Source organism: Rousettus aegyptiacus, unplaced genomic scaffold (genome assembly GCF_014176215.1).
Source record: "Rousettus aegyptiacus isolate mRouAeg1 unplaced genomic scaffold, mRouAeg1.p scaffold_m13_p_2, whole genome shotgun sequence".
Taxonomy (NCBI): Eukaryota; Metazoa; Chordata; class Mammalia; order Chiroptera; family Pteropodidae; genus Rousettus; species Rousettus aegyptiacus.
Window position 1 is genome coordinate 133315135 of NW_023416295.1, and position 16649 is coordinate 133331783.

The 16649-nt window shown below is 37.4% G+C and overlaps 1 long non-coding RNA gene and 1 pseudogene across 2 annotated transcripts in view; both read left to right on the plus strand.

Moving 5' to 3' along the window:
* Window positions 1-16649, plus strand: part of LOC107521317 — an 89125-nt gene that overhangs the window by 36041 nt on the left and 36435 nt on the right. For both annotated transcript variants that reach the window (XR_004955719.1, XR_004955718.1), the window contains one exon: window positions 3082-3139. This is a non-coding gene — a long non-coding RNA (uncharacterized LOC107521317). The remainder of the gene's footprint in view (window positions 1-3081; window positions 3140-16649) is intronic.
* On the plus strand, window positions 1082-1200 carry LOC118613936 (annotated as a pseudogene).

The following is a 16649-nucleotide window of genomic DNA, read 5'->3' on the forward strand; positions in this document are numbered from 1 at the left end:
AAGTTTCATGTCTGTGCTTTCGCACCAGCCCCCAGTTTGAGCTCTCCTATGTGTTGTCGGAGCTGCTCTCACAGGAGCTGGAAGACCAGGCTCTCCAGCAGCCAACTTGGGGCAGGCAGATTTGTGCACGGAGACTGAAAACGGTTATGTCCAGTTGTGCTGTATTTGTGACATTGGAATGCCCCAGTCTTTAGGAATCAAGCCATTCAAGGCCCTTTGCTACAAAAGTCACAAGGAGGTATTTAAATTCCCATGGTTACTTCTTGCAAACCTGACTTGAGCTACCAGGACTGAGTCATTTTCTTTCCACTGTGGGTCACATTACTTGTGGCAGGTTCCACCTGTTTTAATATTTGGTTGATGACAAAAGTGACCCTTAGGAGCTGAGTGACAGGGGCAGCTGAGCAGGTTTCCAAACTAATTGTGGGAGAGACCAAGATGACCTGTCCCCTACAAAAAGGATTATGAAGACAACAAGGCCAAAAGAGGGTGTTCCAATAGGTACCCTTATCTAAAGCTCTTGGGGTTAACCCATGTTGAGTGAGGGATCAGTTTAAACAGTAGCAGAAAAGGCAGTAAGCGTAAATGACAACAGAAAGGAAGTAGGTCAGATATATTAAAGACCTTCTGAATACCTTAAAGCTAATGAAGGAAGAGAAAGAATAGACTACATAGAGCTCTAATGTAGACAACTGGAAGCAAGACCCATCGCAAGTCTTTGTAGTACAGCTGACACTTGAACTACACACTTTTGAACTGTGCAGGTCAGCTTATAAGCAGATTTTTTTCAATAAATACATGCAGTACTATACATGTATATTCTATTTCTTATGATTTTCTTAATATTTTATTTTCTCTAGCTTCCTTTATTGTAAGAATATAGTATATAATACATACAACATGAAAAATATGTGTTAATCAACTATGTTATTGGCAAGGCTTTTGGTCAACAATCGGCTATTAGTAGTTAAGTTTTGGAGAGTCAAAAGTTATACATGGATTTTTGACTTGGGGTCAGCACCTCTAACTTTCATGTTATTCAAGGGTCAACTGTACTAGAATTCTCTAGAAGGAAACAGGTGTCTATGGCCATGCCATCCTGAACAAGCCCAATCCCATCTGATCTCAGAAGCTAAGCAGGGTCGGGCCTGGTTAGCAATTGGATGGGAGCCCACCTAAGAAGACCAGGTGCTGTAGGCATAAAAAATAAAAGATAAGGGATTGTAAACTGACAAGGTCTTTGCAATCTGCGAGGTCAACCAAAGGTTGCCACGCCTAAAAAAAAAAAAAGAAAAAAAGCATCTACCAAATGAAGCACCTTTAAGAGGAGAGACAAAATCCTCTTTGCCATCTTGAAATACTCTTCCCTTAAATCCCCTTACCCTTGCTATCCATGCAAATCTTACCATCATCCAGTTTGTAAGTTAATTGCTATATTCCTGAATATAATGCCAGGAACAGATTTCTCCCAGCACAGCTTTTTACCATACTCAACTTCTCAAAAGTACTAACCTTTTCCAACCATCTCTCATGAACGAATAAAGTGATTAATAATTATTTAAGCAATGGAGAGAGTTCTATTAGTTTTCTTTGTTAATCTTGGAAATCCAAAAAATGGTTATCAGCTCTCATAGAAACAGGGGAAAATGTAAAGGGGAAGTGGTGAGTCAGTATTTAAAGAGCAGCTCAAAAGATCTGGGGTTTTAATTTGCTTTTGCTATTTGCTATCTGTGTGGCCTCGTGTTAGTAACTCAACTGCTCTCTGCCTGTACTCTTCCTCATTTGACCTGCTAATGTCTTCCTCTTGCTGTGCTCTAAATAACAAGGGATCCAGCACTCCACACAGTCTTTCTTCCTCCTGCGCCTGGTCATTGACACTAAAGGTTTTATGTCATCCCCTAAGTACATTTTGTTTCTGGAATGTGTGTATTCTGACCATCGGAATCCCAGACAAAGACCATGAGATGAGAAAGACCATCGAATTCAAAGTTGGCCTTTTTAAGTATCTGTATAATGTTAACAATACTCATCTCTCTCTCTGAAATCTAGTCTCTCACTAAAAGAATTTACTAAACAAGAATAGCTTTGTAATTAAAGATTATTTCAGTTTAGGAATTGTCAGTGAATTCGATTACAATGTAGACTTGGGGTAACTGTGTGTCATATCTGAGTAATCTGTAGTTTTCTTTCTTCATTTTCATGATATTAAAACATTGGTAGTTAAACTAGAAAGTTAATAACATCCAAATTCAGCGTTTCCCTGGCTGAAGATGTTATAGATGAATTTTCATTAGATGATATTTATGGACTTTTTATGGTCATTAAGCCTTATCATATTATTAGTAAATTTTCATCTTCTATAAAACTTTGAGGATCATAACAAATACATTAAACAAGAAAGGATGTATGTGTTGCTATATCTCCTCGTCACATGGAAGAAATGGCACAGGAAAATGGACAAGTTTACCATAAATCGCAAATAGAGGTTTCTGTGATAAACAGAATTACAGACATGAACAGATGACTCTATCTCCCCTCTTTTACTGTGATATACATGCTCAAAGGGATACAGTAGCCTTGCAAGAATCAGCACTTGGAGAAGTCACACTATTTGTTTCTCAGCCCCTGTGTGTTTTACAGGTAACACTCTGAACCCCGCAGAGCTAGGCGACCTGCCCAAGATCATGTAGCTAAGTTATGCTCCAGGTATAAGGCAAATTCTCATCTTCTAAAAAATGTCAGGTTCCTCCCTCCCTACTCCCCTCCAAAAAAGATCAAACATAAAAATGAATAGGTACATAGGTGAAAACAAGCCTTAGCACAGACCTTTAAGATTAGATAGATTCTATCCTTTACTAACTGTGACCTTAGGCTTCTGTGTCCTCTGTGTAACACTGAAAATTCCTCAGAGGTGTTTTATGAGGATTAAATGAGATAGTGTTTTATTTAAAAAAAAAAATAGCATAGTGTCTGGACATATAGTAAGGACCTCAAAAAATGGTAAGAATTACAACTACTAATTGATTTAGGCTGGGGGTAGGAGCAGTACTCATAGTTCCTTTTTCTCCATTCTTCCGTCAGATAACTTCGGAGTGCTCACCTTCAGCCATCTGTACCACATCAATGGGGAAAATTACTGGTAAGTTACAAGGGACCTTGCAAGGCCTCACTTAGTGGGTTCCATATACAGGACTTCCTAACTCCCTCTTTTTCTCTCTCAGGCTGACTTTCTCAGTAAACCATGGCTTTTAAATTCCTTAGAGTCTATGAGTCAGCCACCAGTCCAAACTTGTGCTCATTCCTTCAAGAAAAAATTCAGAACCTTGCCTAATAAGTATTTAGTTAATAATAAGCTATCAGACTAAGATGAGCTTTCCCCAACACACCCTTTATTCATTGTCTATAACTCACTTAATCTGTAACAACAGTGGGCATTACATGAAAAGCAACACGGGATCCCTATTCTCATGGGCTCTCCTGGAGGAGGTAGGATAAATAGTGGCAAATGCCAAGTGACAGACATGGAAACACAAAGGCCATCAGAGCTATATAAAGACAGGCACGTCATTATTCAGGAGGGAGAACATCTATAAGACACAGAGCTTAGCAGAATGACCATCGAAAGTGAAGCAATATAGCACCTGTTTGGGAAGGCTGCAAGGAAAAAAGTTCTGAAGGGCAGTGGGGTGATGGGCAGATTTCAGAGTTGATAAGACAGAGCAAAGCAGAGATGGTAGGAGGAGACAGCAGAAAGAGTGACTCCCTTAGTAGCTGAGTGCAAGAGAGAGGGAATCTGCAAACCCCACCAGAACATTTTGGAACCCACAGTCAAAGAGAACCAGAGAGCTGAATAAATCTGATTAGAAGGCTGATGTAATTACGTTGCACACTCCTCCCGCTCATGTTTATCTGTATTAATCAGGTAAGGAATCAGTTTTCTACTTACATTTATCACAAGTGAGAATGTTAATGCCCCAAACCCCAAACCAAATAACTTCAAAACCCCAGAAGTGAATTATTGGCCTCGTACAGATCACTGAAAGGTGGAGACACCTAGGAGTAACGGCAGAATTTTTTTAACTCTTAAAAGGTATAAGAGGAACGAGAGAACTAGAGAACTATCTATATAGTTTAAATAATCAAATTTTTGCAAAGCTTTTTGTTAACATGCCTTGCCACATAAAATTGTAAGTTTTTCATGACTAGTTTTATATTTTTGCTTCTTGGACAATGATGTTTAACACAGCATACGGTGTTGTCAGTGGATGCTTTTTTATAAATACTTGTTGACTAAGCCAGTCGTGCTTCTTACTCAGGTCATAAGACACACATGCATATCGCTTTCGAGAAACCTTGATTCAATCCTCCACAAAGGCCACGTGGTGACAATTTATAGAGTAAAATAATAATTCTCCCTTAACAAGCACATTGAATGGGACAGGCACTATCCTAGAGCTTTACTCATCATTTCCAATCCTTGATGATTAAGGAATTTCACTTCATGATAAAGCAGATGTCATTACAGATGAGAAGGCAGGGGCTTAGAGAAGAAAAGCAATATTCCCGAGTTATATAATTAATGTCAGTGAAAGGAGACTACAGTCCAGTTCTACCTAACTCTACACAGTCATCATGGGGGTCTTCCTCAAGTATTAGACAAATTACACAAAGACTCTCTTAAATTATTAAAAAAAAAAAAAAAAAACTAAACTAAAAAACAACTATCTTTCTAGGCCTTTAAATAGTTTTCAAATAGAAAATTAAATTAAATATCTGGTAAATAAGCCCCAACAGTCACCACACAAGGTTGGGACCAGATTCTTAAGCCAACTAAGAGCCTTTTCCCCAAGAAGCAGCTATGAAAAGGAGGTCAGATTTCTTGAGGCTCCCCGAACACCTCCATTCATGTGCCAGGAGCTCAGCTGTCAATGTCTAACATAAGCCAGGTTGAAAATAATTACAGTCTGAGGTCTCCTTTGATTGCCACTGACAGTCAAAATAAATCTTACTAGGAAGTTAATCTCATAGGGAACAATCACCGATGAACTGCAGACACTTGCCACTCTGAAAGATGGCTCTTGCACAGCCATCGCCCTGCCCACCTTGGGCCCAGGCTCCTCTGGCAATAGGAAGTGCTTGTGGGTGGAGAGGAGACGCCAACTGCAACACCAGCCTGGACTCCCGCAGCACACTGGCTCCGAGTTCCTGGGGAGGGTGCCCTGGCTGGGGTGCAGGAATAACATCAGCCTCTGCAGAGGCAGTGGGGAAAGGCCAGGGTGTTTGAATTGTTGTTTCTGGATCAGTTAGCAGGTCTGGGGCTCAGGAAACATGAGGCCGTGCAGGAACTGAAAGAGGCCCTTGTTGAAACGAAGCTTCCCTCTTCTTTCCCGCACAACTTTGAGTGGGACACCAGGGCTCTTGCACCCCATTCATTGTCCTATCTGAACCCCAAGAATATGACAGTCACCACCTTGAGAGTCCACTGCAACAACACCCTGGAGATAACATTTCCAGCTCACTTGGACGCTCCGAGCACTGGCCAAGGAACTAGTTAAATAAGAAGGTGTAGGTGAGGGGCTGAGCGAAGTGAGAAACAGAAATGTTTCACACTACTTGAGAGAGATAAGAGACTGGCCAAGAGATACAGTTCAACCGAGACAAAACCAGAGTGATGCTCATCACAATAAAAAGAAATCAAAAATCTAGAAAGGGGGAGAAAAAACACCCTGCCCTTCCTAAAGAAGGCACAGCTGTAGAATTATATTTTCCAAACTAGAAAATATTTTCAAACTGCAAATTTACTTGGGACTCCAGTATCATTCCATAGCCCCACTTTCCAAATACCATTCTTCTATTACTGTATTACTAGATTTTTAAAAATATTAATAACTTATCTTTCTGAATCTCTCTCTCCCACCTTAAAACTCCAGGAAAATTAACAACAACAACAACAACGACAACAACAACAACAATAACATATAAAGAAGAAGACAATTTTTAAAAAAGGTAGAGGACCTAAAAATGTCTTTTTCTCTGAATTCAGATTTTGGATTCCCTTTTGAAGATGTGATTTATTACTAAACTGCCTTTATGAACACATGCTCAGTTGTGCCTTAATGACATCCTTGGCTATGGAATATGCTGATTTTTATGACCCACAAGCCTCCCCTTTCTACTTCACTCACATTCTTTTGGTTCAATCCTTTGTTACTTTTTACCTCTCTGGTAGCTACTGCTCTCCCTGCTTCCAGGTTCAACCTCTCCAAGCCGCCCTCCACTCTGCTACCCAAGTAACATTCTAAATTTTCAGTCTCTTCATGTTCTTCTTAAAATGTTTCAGTGGCTCTCCATTACCAAGAGCAGTGGTTCTTAATGTTTTTTTGACAACCGATTAGAGCTCTGGTCACTTTTTTCCATTCCTTGAAAGCAAATCCCCCATAAATAATAAATCCTGAGTTAAGAATCCTTGGTCTAAAGTAGAGGTCTCCAAAGGGATGTGCATGTACCCTAAAGCTTCATTATGTTATCCACAGTGGTACAGAAAAAGCAATATTTGCATTTGTTTTCTATACATTCTTAATCTTTTTAGAAAGGAATTTAAATGCACTAATATTGAATGCATGGAATAATATCCGTGCCCGCTCCCTGTCCATCTTTCATCTAACACACCTAAGATTCTCTAAAGGAAGAAAAGGAGTTCCGCAAATGAAGGGCAATAGCCGCCCCATCACTCATTTCTTCACCTTCAGTACATTGGAATGAATTGCATTCCACGCGCTGAAAGGTGCCATATGTGGTCATATTATAAAATTAAGTCTTTCATAAAGCAAACTATTTACAGTTATTTTAAGTTAGATGAAAAGGTTTACACCAATGCTAGTTTGCTAGTTATTTGGTGTCAAAATATTTAAAAGAGTTGTCCAACTGAAAGATGACTTCTCCATTTTTCATTTATGAAAAATGAGACTCCTGAGTTGTCTGACCAAGCTTTCCTATGACAACTAGTGGCTGCCAGGATTATGTAAATATTTTCAGAAAAATAAATATGCTTAACATGTCTCTTCACGATAAAGATGACATTTTAACAGTGAAGAAGAAAGTAACTGCTTTTCCAAATTAATTTGCTATTTTGAAAATGGGTGTATGGCAGGCAGCTTCTGAGATTGTCCTCCCTAACCCCTATTCTATCCTCTCTTCCTGGCATCCATGCTCTTGTACAATCCCCTCAAATGAGCACGGCCTGGACCTCACACTCACTTCTTACAAACAGAACACAGCAAAAGTCACTTCTGACATGTTACAAAAAGATTGCAATTTTCATCTGATTAGCCCTCTCTCACCCTCTCTTTATGGAGAAGCTGTCTGACAAGGAACTGCTTTCTCTGACCAATTGTTTTTGAGGATCTGAGACCTGCCAACAGGCATGTGAGTGAACTTGAAAGCATATTCTCCCCTAATCCACCTTGAGCTGGCTGGACGACTGGCCAACACCTCAGTTGCAGCCCTGAGACAAAAGAACACAGCTAAGCCATTTCTAGATTCCTGGCCCACAGAAACTATGAGATAATAAATCTTTGTTGTTTTAAGCAACTAATTGGTGGGAATAATTTGTTACATGGCAAGAAATAACTCATATGATTGAGGAAATGTTTCCCCTTCATCAATGAGTTGAGTTAATGGCTGAAAATAATGTGAATATGTTTCATTAAAAAATAAAGAAAAACTTCTCCCATCTGAAAAAGTATATTAGTAACAGATTTTCCTAGCCTATTTTAAAATAGTCCATATAAAGACTATCCATGGGTGTGAACCAATTACTAAAAATATGAAAATGCAACACCTTCCAAACAGTTTACAAGAATGATAGATCGATACCAAGGAAGATGGAAAATTATCAATTAAATTTTAAGAAAAACCTTACCATAGTGTTTAGGATTTTAAAAAATTACATCATCATCTGGTTAATCCTGCCAACAAACACTTCTTCAACTGGAACTCTCTTTCTGAAGTATCTTGTTTTGATTAAAACTAAAAGTCAAAATAAACTGAACTTAGAATCCTTTTAATTACCATATCACAAAGTATTAAACCACAGTTTACAAAAAAATCTATGACATTTTCAAACACATTGCTCATTCTAATACTTAATAATATTTTTGTGGGAGCAAAATTACAGACATATCTTTAAATAATGTCTATGCAATCTTATCTCTGTGTGCTGTAAGATATATAACATATTAGTATAATAGTACATGTATGTAAATAACTAATCATATAAATTATTTTAAAACTACAAATTTGAAGAGTACATGCTCAAGTTATTTTTAGCATTAGGCATATGCAATTGAAAAAGTTTATATACCCCCGACTTCAAAGATACATCCAAATGCTTTTCCTTAGTTAGTCCACCTCCCACTTATCTTTCTAGTCCTGTACTCAGAGCCACTTGCAATTCTCAAAACACCCTTGAGTGAGCTTAGAAGCAGATCCTTTCCAGAAGGCCTTCCTTCCAGTACCACCCCACCCTCCTACACCACCCTCCCCACCCAGTGTCCACTGAAGAATTCCTACTCATATTTCAAAGGTCAGCTTACTTGTCAACCATTGCATGACCTTTCCCCTCTCCTTCCCCTCCCTCCTCTCAATGCTCTCACAGTAGCTTTTCAATTCTTTAATAATAGGACTTACCATGCCTTGGTATATTTTAAAGATTTGTTTGTTTTCCATCTACATTTACTAAATGGAGGGTTTTCTACAAAATTTACACAGTAGCAAATAGTCAGTAAACATCTATTGAATAGATGAACGTCTGAAAGAATGCATTTTTTCAGATCATTTTTCTCTATGGCTCAAAATATAACAAGCTAAGAAGGGAATCTCCCTTCATCGCATCCTGGCCAGATATCTGTATCCTATACCATCATAATTTAACAAACTTTTTTCAAAAAAATTTAAGTAGCAGATTTAAGTAGCAGATTCAGCATTTCTGAGATTATTATTTTTTTAACAATATTGCGTAGGCAGCATTGTCCGGAGGTAAGGAGCCAAATTGCCTCAATTTAAATCCGACCCTTAATGAAAATAAATAAGTAAATAAGTAAGTAAGTAAATAGATAATAAAAATTCAACTCTGCCACTTGGATACAGTAAATATCCTCATTGTATCTCAGCTTCCTCATCAGATAAATGAGAAAATAATAATTGACGCACATAGGTGTGGCACAGAGTGAGAGTTCCATAATCCTTGGTTATTATCCTACTGTTTTGTACAGAGATATTAAGCAAATCAGTAGTAAGAGCTGAATAAACTCTCAAACTAGATCCCCATCCCATATCTCCAGTGAACACACACATTTACTCATAGATAGAAGCACCTTATGGGCAGGGGCTCTGTCTTATTTTCATCATTGTAGCTAGTGCCTGGAATTTATTTCAAAATTCCCCATACATTCCTACCTTATACAGAATTGAATTCACATTGTGGTTCAGACCACCCTTTGGAAAGTATTTTCAGTGTGGCTATTGTCAGAAGCAGGATGTGGGAAAACAGTTAATGTAGCTGATGGTGCAAAAAAAGCTGAGAAAGAGACATGGGAGGAAATGAAAGGTCAATAGGGACCAAAAATCTATGGGTAATTTAATGGGAAATGATTCACAAATGCAGTATTTACACACAAGTACAAAATGTTCCATAGAACTTCGGATAGTAAAGGTTTATTCAGAAATAAACAAATAAGAACCTTAGCAAATTCTAATATAAAATAAAAACTTTAAAACTTAAATAAATTCTATTGTCGGAATTTTTTTCATTTGCAAGTGACTAACACAAGGTCTACTGTATAGTACAAGAAAGGAATTTCGGGGCTCACATAAACGACAAATGCAGAGGTTTGTCTTAGAACTTATAAACTGTCATCAGTTGGGTCCAGCAATCTATCTACCCCTTTATCTATACATTCATCCATCCATCTCTCTGATTTCTGATGTATCTCTATCTTTTGGTTATCTCTTACTGCAGGCAAGTTTTCTCCACTTGGCAGAGAAGAAAAGCACAGGGCCATTAAAAAATCCAGGCATACATCATCCCAGTTCATTGGCTAGAAGTGGAAAGTTTCCTTTTCCTCTTGGGTCTATACAGGGTGGGAACGGATGGTAGGTAACATGAACAGCATCTATCCATCACATCCAAAAAGGAAAAAACACTGGATTCTACTACTGCAACACAGAAACCATTTTCAGTCTTCACATCCCCTTCCAGTGCTGGCGAAAAACTTTTAGCGTCCTGGCACATACTTTTTCATTTGACATTTTGTAGTAAGCATTTTACCCTGTTGACACATAGATTTTATAAAGATCTGTCTTAAGTGTCTATATAACATTAAGTCATTAGTCACTATGCAATAATTTACTTATTATTTCCCTAATGATGAATTACAAAATTTCCAGAGTCGCTCTATTTAAAAATATAGTAATGATTCTCTTTTTACCTAAAGCATGTCACTTTTAAAAAAGTATTTCCTTAAGATAATTCCCAAAAATTGGGTTAATAAGTGAAATGGCAAGAACATTCACATAAAACTAGTTCTTAAGATACACAACCAAATGTATATTCAAAAAAAATTGTACCACAGAATAATGGTTACCAAAGGATAAGAGAGTTGAGGGAAGGATGAAGAAGGCAAAAGGGGTCAAAAAATGGTGACGAAAGGAAACTAGACTTTGGATGGTGAGCACACAATGAAATATACAGATGTCATATTATAAAGTTATACACCTTAAATTTGTTATTTACCAATGTTATACTAATAACTTTTATTTTTTTAAAAGGTGTACCAATTTTCAGTGTCTCAAGTAATGTATACGTGTCACAGCATCAGTCATGGTCCCTGAACATTTTCATCAATTCACAATACCTCCATTAACCTTATTACACTTATAACCTGACTCCCGCCTGAGAAAAGACAGATTACTTAGCACAGTTCCTAGCACATGATAGGCACCCAGTAAAAGTTAAGTAAATCTGCAACTGAATCTATTATGTTTTTGATTTATGTTTCTAGGGAGACCACCTTTTGAAATGTTAGCTTTGATCATACAAGGTATAGAACAAAGATAAACAAAAACGTATATACAGGATCATTTCTACAAAAAAAAAAAAAACTGTACAGAAGAACTTACCCTTTTCTCTGTTTACTACCTTGAGCATCTCACTCATTTTGGCAAACAAACAAATAAATCTGAAGGAGTTATTCTCACAGAAGCATAATCCAATTATCATTGGTCCTCTTCAAAGAGTTTTTTAAAAGATTAACCAAGCCCACATAGGTCAACAGTATAGTCCAAAACCCCGCATGTCTGTCAGAATGACCTCCAGAAGGTTTTTTAAATGAAGATGATGTCTGGTTCCCATTCCAAATCCTCCAATTTAGAATCCCCACAGGAAGAGCCAGTTATTGGTAACTTTTTAAAGCTCCACAGGTGATTCTGGCACAGAGCCAGGATTTGGAAATCAAATAACTCAACCAGTAATGAGACGGTAATTTGAATATTAGTTCTTCAATTTAATTTGAAAACAAACTTTGTAAGGTTTTTCCCTACACCCTTCTTCTCTCTCAAGCTTCCATGTGGAGAAGGCTCCACAGCAGGAATGCTCCCCACTCGCAGCCTGCTTCAAGCAGCCCTTTCAACTACTCTGTGGGGAAGCCTCCTGTACATTCTGCTCTCCCACAGGAAGACTGTGGTTCTTTAGGCTGCCACTGGCTGCAAATGGGGACATCTGCCCCTTGCTGACTGAAGAACTAGAAGGTGCCCTGAACTAACAGATCCACGCGCCGTTCTCCAGAATCCACAAGACTACTGGGTCCCTCTCTCAATCTCCTACTTCCCAACTCAGCCAGGAAATGGGGTGCGATGTCTTGGGCACCCCCAAGCCCCACAAGAGGTTGTCTACTTACGCATCTCATCTTCCTTCCTAGACCACATGTTTGTTGAGGGCAAGTTCACACATCTCCCTCTGTGGTTTGTAAGGCCTAGAGCCTGGCACCTAACAGACATCGGATGAGCAGAGTGCGAGGGGAGAACTGTCATCACTCCACACCTACTCTGTGCCAAACACTACGTGCAGCCTTTCGCTTCATTATCTCATGCTCCCCGCATCACACCTCTGTGACGCAGGATATAATATTCCCAATTTGCAGGCAAGAATAGAAATTATTATCAAATGAAGTACATTCTGTCACAAATTGTTGAGAGGCAGGAACTTTAAAAAGAGAATTTATCCCCTTTTTTACCTGCTGCCTAGATAATTTATTCTAAGCACACAGCTAAAAGTCCACAGATCCCTTACATGACAGACATATAGTTGTCTAGAGATGTATCCTCTTGGTTGGAAATTATCAAATCGATGTGGCATAACCCAGGCAAGTATCCTTTCTCTTTCTACAGTGTTCATTATCATGAGATCTTGGTATTTCAAACAGGATTATGCCATTTGGGCTGGGCACTTAAGATTTCCCTACAGACCAAGAGTGAGTAATTTTCAGGTAATGAGCTTTAATGTCCAAGGAAGAAGACATCCTGAATCACCTTCTGAACCTGTGCCATGGAGCTGCTGTAATACTCAGTATCAGTAGTTCTAGAACCTTGCATCATTGATCTTGTGATTTGAAATTGAGTCACTTTAAGGGCTTCTTCCAAAGTGGTTCTTACCCTCCTGAACTGTATTCTATTACAGATACTAGCTTCTGCCTTCAATGAAAAGACTTTAAAGTTGCCCTGAGCCCCTTTACCCACAAGGGCAGAGTATGCCATAGACAAACTTTTCCCCAGCCTGAAAAAATATTGAGGTTGAGGTGCAGAGGAAAGAGAGATCCTTCCATAGACTCAGGGATTCAGGCTTTAGTTGTCCAAGGCCTCTGAGCCACCACCCTGAAGGAGCAGCCTGAGTTTACAAATCCTTGTGCACATTGCCAGAGAGAGAATCTGTATCAGTGTACAATGTCTGTGTGTAAAGTGTAGTAAAATTAATTAAGTCAGACCCCACTAATTCAAAATTTGAGATCACAAAACCTGAAAGCTGGCACTCTTTCTTTTTACAATGAGGAAATAGAGGCTCGGAGAAGTTCAGTGATTTGCCAGAAACCACACAGCTACCAAGTAGCAAAACTGTGATTCTACTTTCTCTCTACAGACAGAAAGAAACATGGGTTTCCTACTTCAAAGGAGATCATTAGGCATGAAGAAGTAGGAAGTAAGAATTAAAAGTCCACTCTTCGATTTACCAACCAAATAATCCTGGAAAATTAGGTGAAACTTCAAATTGTTTCTTCAATAAAATGGACCTACTCATAAGATTATTATAAGATTTAAATGAAATGACATAGATAAATTAGCTGAAACTTATATACTCATTAAAAGTTACTTTCTTTCTGTGAAATAGCTATAAGTTAACCATTTTTCTCATATATTCACTAAAGGGTCCTCCCTTGGATTCTTACTTAATTTATTATTGGCCTGTTATTGTTTTTATTTATCGGTTAATTATTTATTTTCTGTCTCCTCCCACCAGGAGATAAGCTCAAGGAGGACAAGTCCATTTCCATTCTGTTCCCCTTTTTATCCCTTTTCTAGTACAAAGCCCAATCCATAGAAAAAATTAGAAAAAACTAGCAAATGACATGAAAGAAATAAAAACTTCATAGGAAAAAGTAAAACTGCTTTTCCTCACCATTTTTTTTTAAGAAAGGTAATATTTTACTAATTCTTTTATCGTAAATCTGTCCTATATAAAGAATATGGTTATATATTTTAATTTATGTATATATACATATGTATCCAATAGAGTATATACAAATATAGTTATAATACATGTAAACTAATAAGTGTATATTAATAAAATATATATTATATAATAATATATATGAATAAGTATATATGTAATATGTGTGTATGTACATAATATATGTAATATATATTTAGATATCAAATTAAAAGATAAATAATCAACATTTTAATATCCTATGGTTCTTCCAAACATTGTTATTACCAAACCAAACTGATTTAAATATTTCGTCATAGATCCGCAGATATTAATTATGTACTAATAGTATTTCAAAAGAAACAAATGGCATAAGTACCCAGACTGGGTTTTTATTTTCCCATTATGGATGTTACAGTCTAAGTGGAAGGAAATCCAATTAGAAATGCCTATGCTTGACTTAATGCTTTGTTGTCGTCATTATTGAAATTCTAAATAGTTTGACCAAATGATTCACATTTTTGTTTTGCACTGGACTCCACAAATTATGTAGCCAGTCCTATGCAGAATAGATGTCCCTCCCATAGAATTATTTCTCTAATCCCTTCAGTAAAACCAGGGCCATTCCTAGGTACTGTTATAAAGGCCATGTTATTAGGGGTCTTGATGTCCTGTATTTGACTGCTTGATTGTCTTCCCTTCTGGACTGTGAAAGTAGGAATAATGATGAATTCCTTGAAAGTAGGAATAATGATGAATTCATAACTGTATTTTCACATCTACTACCCGACAAATATTTGATGACTAAATAATTATCAGACACGGGGGTAGTTTCATAAACTTTCCAATTTTGTGAATTTTTTTTTCTCCTGTAGAAAAAAACCACTCAACCCTGCTACATTGTTCATCTTGTACTCTTTGCCAGATATTACCAAGTAAGCTAACAGCAGCAGAGTGCCATCTTATACACATTTAGACTGCTGTGACTTTGCCCTGAGGAACATGAGACTCCAGCTGGAACCACACATCATTAGGATCTGTCCCCCAGATTCACTTTTTTCCACTCATACAATACAGAATTATATGCAGTAGTTCACTGATGTTTAATACTTAAAGACTCTGGATTGTAGTAATTTGTATTTATCTCTACTACAATCCAGAAAAAGGAAAAATTAGAAATTTACAAAGTACATTTTTATGATCCTGTACAATTAGGACCAAATACAGACAAACTCCAACAAGTCATAAAAGGACCTACATCTATTTATATACTCATATCTTTGAAGAAAAATAAACCAGAGCATGTGCCACTCCTGTTAAAAAAAATTCTGGGCAGTTAACCAAAACACAAATTGGGAGAAGTTATTGTAACATCAGCATTGCTTTGATGTGTGTATGCATCACAGTTAAAGCACACAGACATGGAGTCCAAACAGTCCTGAGTTCAAATCCTCACTCTGCCATTAACTAACTATGAGAACTTGAGTCATTTACTTAAACCCCTTTGAGCTAGTTTTCTCATTTTTTTAAGTATGGATAATAATATCTGACATCTTATAGGCCTGTCAAGGAGAATAATGAGAAGATTTTTGTAGAGCACTTAGCACAGAGCCTGGAAAGCACAGGAAGCCTGAAAAGCAGCATTCACATCCTTCCACTGGCTCTAATGCCCTAATTCCCAAATAGCCCAACATTCCCTCCTTTACCTATACACACTCATATTCTATTCCCCTTGTCCCTTCCTCCAAATTAATCTTTGGGTATAGATTAATCCACTAAAGTCAATAAAATATTATTAAAAAGGAATATTCTCAATCCTTGAGTTTCTATGGAACAATACCTTTAAGAATAGAGAACTTTATGTACTTTAAAAAGATATGAATAAATATATACCAGGGATGCTCTCTCTGATATCAGTAACTCAAACAGGTCAAATGTATAAAAAGAAAATCCTTGCTTTGTTTTACTGAAAGAAAAAATGGTGTAAATTTAGTAGAAAAAATTTTGCTGAAAAAAAAATTCTGATAAGAGGCACCTCGTATACAACATGAACCTACTAGACTCAGTCCAAGGGAACTCATTGTTCTCTGTGACATTCTTCCTCTTCAGTTGCCCTCAACGTTCTTCATATGTATCTGACAAGGAAAAAAAACTCAATCATAAAGCTATAAAAAAAAAATCCAACTATCTTCAATACGTATGCATATCTTATGTTTGCTGCTGCTCAATTTTCCATGATTTCACTGTCTGACAGTTCAGGGAGAAAAACTGATGCCTTAAAACATCAATTACCAGATAATTAACAAATCTTGACTTTGCATAGAGTTACATAGGTAAGCAAAGTAATAATGGTATTTAACAACAGCAGAATTTCCTGCTAAATAAAGTCTAAATATTATCAACCAGCATCAATTGAGTACCTACTATGTATAGACTAAAATACTGTGCTACAGTGATACCAAAATCTGAGATTACAAAGGCCCAGCTTAATACTATTTTACTAATCTCTAGAGAGTCCGAAACCTGCAGAGTAGAGTGGCCCGACAGAATGGAGGAAAAGGAACATCAGATTTAAAGTCAAAGAGAACCTGAACTGAGTCCTGGTATAAACTCTCTGTGACAGAAAGGTCTTAAACAAATCATTTAACCTCTCTCTGAGCCCTTAATTTTCTCAGCCATTAAAATTTAAATAAACATTTTATCCCTTATTTATTTCAGTAGGTTGAGGTGCTTGACTGAAACCTTGTACAGGAAAGAATTTTGTAAGCTATTATATAACTAGGAAGTGATTTTGTTTGAAAATATCTGCGTGAACTGAAGTCTTGAGTCATGTTCAAGTGCTGCAGTAAGGGCCTTAACCTGAGATTCACTGATGGACTATTGCCATGTCCAA